Here is a 4,698-nt window from a genome sequence, read left to right as displayed (position 1 = left end):
CCAAGGGATCTCTCCTCTGAACCTCTCTTATGCCTCTGGCCTTCTTGAACAGGGAGTACTAGATTTGCTTGCCTGTTTTCCCTTTTAAAAGAAAACCCTTTATGTGATTTGAAAAAATTCAAAATACCTTTGCATGCTCTAATTCCTTTCCAAAGCCAAGGGAGCCAAAGCTAAGTGGCCTTGGGTTGGGCATCTTCGACAGAGATGCACAGATTGTTTAGTGCATGACCCATTCGACTGTGCTTGGAGTTCTAGTGCAGAGTAGGTACCAGTCTCTAAATGATCATTTAGTCATTTTACTGTTTTATCCACGAAATTCCTCGTGGGGAATTGAGATCAGGGGAGGTAAAGTGAACTTCCTGAGAACAGTAATGTGGAGGAGAAGCCTGTAAATTCAAGTTTTGCACAGAATCTGTGCTTTTTCCTCGGGCTATCCCAAAGGCAAGGGAGGAAAAGCTTAAAACCACTAAGATTTGTATCTTTGAAAACTGTGTTGTATTTTAATGTCTTGCACCGGAGAGAATTCAGTGCCATGGAATACTAGCTCCCCAGCTCAGGGGAGGTGACTGAGCAGAACTCACTACTCTCAGGCTGCGGATGAGAAAGGTGACAATACCAGTGTAGGGTGTTCCCAACTCCAAATTCACTGCTCCCAGCACGAGAGGTCAATAAATCCGAGACGAGGTGTGAAGACAAGGAAGGGACTCTTTTCAGGAGTGGGTTGACTAACTAAGAAGACTGCAATCTGGAGCCTCAAAATAACCATCTTGCTGGGGCCTGGATACCAGGTTCTTTTACGGATTAGAAATGGGAGGAGGTGAGGAAAAAAGTAAAAAGACTATTTAACCCTTGCACGACTTCGCTGGTGGCTCAGACAGTAAAGCATCTGCCTACAATGTGGGAGACCCGGGTTCGATCCCTGGGTCGGGAAGATCTCCTGGAGAAGGAAATGGCTACCCACTCCAGTATTCTTGCCTGGAGAATCCCATGGACAGAGGAGCCTGATACGTCGCAAAGAGTCAGACACAACTGAGTGACTTCACTTCACTTCACTTCAACCCTTGTAAACGTGCCCCAGACTGGCAAGCCTCAGGCAAGAGGATGTGTTAGCTTCAAGAAAAGGCAAAGGAACCAGAGATCAAACTGCCAACATCTAATGGATCATCGAAAAAGTAAGAGAGTTCCAGGAAAACATCTATTTCTGCTTTATTGACTATGCCAAAGCCTTTGATTGTATGGATCACAATAAACTGTGGAGAATTCTGAAAGAGATGGGAATACCAGACCACCTGACGTGCCTCTTGAGAAACCTGTATGCAGGTCAGGAAGTAACAGAACTGGACATGGAACAACAGACTGGTTCCAAATAGGAAAAGGAGTACGTCAAGGCTGTATATTGTCACCCTGCTTATTTAACTTATATGCAGAGTACATCATGAGAAACGCTGGGCTGGAGGAAGCATTGGCTGGAATCAAGATTGCTGGGAGAAATATCAATAACCTCAGATAGGCAAATGACACCACCCTTATGGCAGAAAGTGAAGAAGAACTAAAGAGCCTCTTGATGAAGGTGAAAGGGGAGAGTGAAAAAGTTGGCTTAAAGCTCAACATTCAGAAAACGAAGATCATGGCATCTGGTCCCATCACTTCATGGCAAATAGATGGGGAAACAGTAGAAACAGTGGCTGACTTTATTTTTCCGGGCTCCAAAATCACTGCAGATGGTGATTGCAGCCATGAAATTAAAAGACACTTGTTCCTTGGAAGGAAAGTTATGACTAACCTAGATAGCATATTGAAAAGCAGAGACATTACTTTGTCAACAAAAGTCCATCTAGTCAAGGCTATGGTTTTTCCAGTGGTCATGTATAGATGTGAGAGTTGGACTGTGAAGAAAGCAGAGCGCCGAAGAATTGATGCTTTTGAACTGTGGTGTTGGAGAAGACTCTTGAAAGTCCCTTGGATTGCAAGGAGATCCAATTAGTCCATGCTAAAGGAGATCAGTCCTGGGTGTTCATTGGAAGGACTGATGCTGAAGCTGAAACTCCAATACTTAGGCCACCTCATGCAAAGAGTTGACTGATTTGAAAAGACCCTGATGCTGGGAAAGATTGAGGGCAGGAGGAGAAGGGGACGACAGAGGATGAGATGGTTGGATGGCATCACCAACTCGATGGACATGGGTTTGGGTAAACTCTGGGAGTTGGTGATGGACAGGAAGGCCTGGCGTGCAGTTCATGGGGTTGCAAAGAGACACGACTGAGTGACTGAACTGAACTGAACTGAACTGTGAAAGGGAACATCTCCTGTCATGTCAACAAACAGATGACACATCTGTCTGTGACTCTGGCCTCCCCAAATGTGTATTTCTGGGCCATGAAGGTAAGCAGCAGACACGAGGAGGGCACTGAGCCATTTGCCACACAAAGAATTCAAGAAATGCCACAGTTCTCCTCAGGTGGGCAGGTCAGCTTATCTCATTGAGGCAAGCCATTATGTTATGATAAGAAAAAAATGAAATCAGCAAGGTAAGGGTTAAAGTCACAGTGCTGATCCGTGTGAATTCAAAATTAACCCTTGCTGGTTAGGAGGACACACCCTATTTTCCTTTTCTTTCCACAGTTGCTGACCAGTTTAAATGTGAATATTTCAGAAACCGTGGAAGGTCACGATCTGAGCAGGGTCAGAGGGCTCCCTCGTCAGGTGTGATTGAATTTTAACCTGGAGACAGATAATCAAAACTGTTTACTGATCTTCTCTCTCCAAAGTTCACAGCATTTAAGCATCTGACCGTAATGAGAAGTGCTGGCAGGAAATGCCCACATCACACACAAACAGAGAAGCATTGACCTGGGAGAGGAAGGCCCCCGCCACCAGTTAATTATAGATTAAGAGCTAACGTGTGGTGATCCAGGATGCTTTATTACCAACTATTGGAGATGAAACAGTGATCCCTTCTGCTCAGAACTGCTTACTGGTTTAGTAAAACGGCTGATTACTTTTATAGACAGACTATCCCATCGTTTCTACCATTGCAAGCAGGCAGACGGGTGACAGAGGATCCCCTGTCCCCCACAGGCAGGTTGAAGGGACAGGGATCAGAAGCCACCCATAGCAAGGAGGGGTCAGCGGGGTTGGGGGAGGTTCTGTGGCCTCCAGGGTTCAGTCAGGGCCGCCCTCACACAAGGGTGGTCTGGGCTCATTCTTCTGGAAATGCAGTCTTGCTTTAGATCCGAAAGAAAGAATGCATTTGTTCCCAAGACCTCAGCTTCTCCCAGGTTAGTTCTGTGGACATTTATACGATGAATTAACCCATCCCTTACAGAGTAAGGGCTTTCCTTGTGGCTCAGTTGGTAAAGAATCTGCCTGCAATGTGGGAGACCTGGGTTCAATTCCTGGGTTGGGAAGATCCCCTGAATAAGGAAATGGCAACCCACTCCAGTACTGTTGCCTGGAAAATCCCATGGATGGAGGAGCCTGGTCTGCTACAGTTCATGGGGTCACAAATAGTCAGACTCGACTGAGCAACTTCACTTCACTTACACAGTAAAGAACAGGAGGTCATTGATCAAATCAATATCAAGCTTTAAAAGCCCACTTGCGGCTCTCTGATTGCTAAATGTTTCAACAAAGCATCTGAGGCAGAAACGTATTTAAGTATTACATTATGAACGCAGTCAATGAATCCTCTGAAACCACACAGGAAATCCTCCGGTTTCTCAGTTGGCCAGCCCTCTGTAATCATCCTGTGCTAACCGTGACAGCATATTAAAAAGCATTACTTTGCCAGAGACATTACTTTGCCAACAAAGCTCTGCATAGTCAAAGCTATGGTTTTTCCAGTAGTCATGTATGGATATGAGAGTTGGACTACAAAGAAAGCTGAGCACCGAAGAATCGATGCTTTTGAGCTGTGGTGTTGGAGAAGACTCTTGAGAGTCCCTTGAACTGTGCGGAGATCCAACCAGTCCATCCTAAAGGAAATCAACCCTTAATATTCATTGGAAGGACTGACGGTGAAGCTGAAGCTCCAATACTTTGGCCACCTGATGCGGAGAACCTATTCATCGGAAAAGACCCTGATTGATGCTGGGAAAGATTGAAGGCTGGAGAAGGGGATGACAGAAGACGAGATGGTTGGATGGCATCACCGACTCGACGGACATGAATTTGAGCAAGCTCCGGGAGTTGGTGATGGACAGGAAGGCCTGGCGTGCTGCAGTTCATGGGGTCGCAAAGAGTCGGACACTGAGCTGCTGGCCTGAAACCGCGCCCGCAGGTGTTCCTGGAGAGGTGCTGTTCTGCGTTTCGGCTCTAGGTGGGGCCGGAGCACACCCTACGGCTCGACCGACCGACCTGGGACTCCTGTTAATCCAGCTCCGTCTGCGCGTCCTCCAGCGACCCTGCGTCCAGAAAGCTCACCGTCCGCTCCTGTCACTTTGCCAGGACTGCAGAGACACACGACGTCCCCCCGAAGGTGCTGCGTGCAGAGGAGTCAGACAACGGAGCGCTCGGGCGCGGAGATCGGAGGAGAAGCGGAGAGGAGGGAGGGGCCGGAGGACCCCAGGCCGAAATGCCTGCAGCGGCGGGGTGCGGGGGTGTGGGGGGAGAGCCTCGGGCGGTCAGGACGGACCGGCTGGGAAAGGTAAACTGCGCGGAAAGAACATTTTCCGTTACCGCGTCGTCAGCTATCAGAAT

Source organism: Bubalus bubalis, chromosome 10 (assembly GCF_019923935.1).
Source record: "Bubalus bubalis isolate 160015118507 breed Murrah chromosome 10, NDDB_SH_1, whole genome shotgun sequence".
NCBI classification, from domain to species: Eukaryota; Metazoa; Chordata; class Mammalia; order Artiodactyla; family Bovidae; genus Bubalus; species Bubalus bubalis.
The sequence above is the reverse complement of the archived record's forward strand: the minus strand, read 5'-3'. Positions refer to the sequence as shown.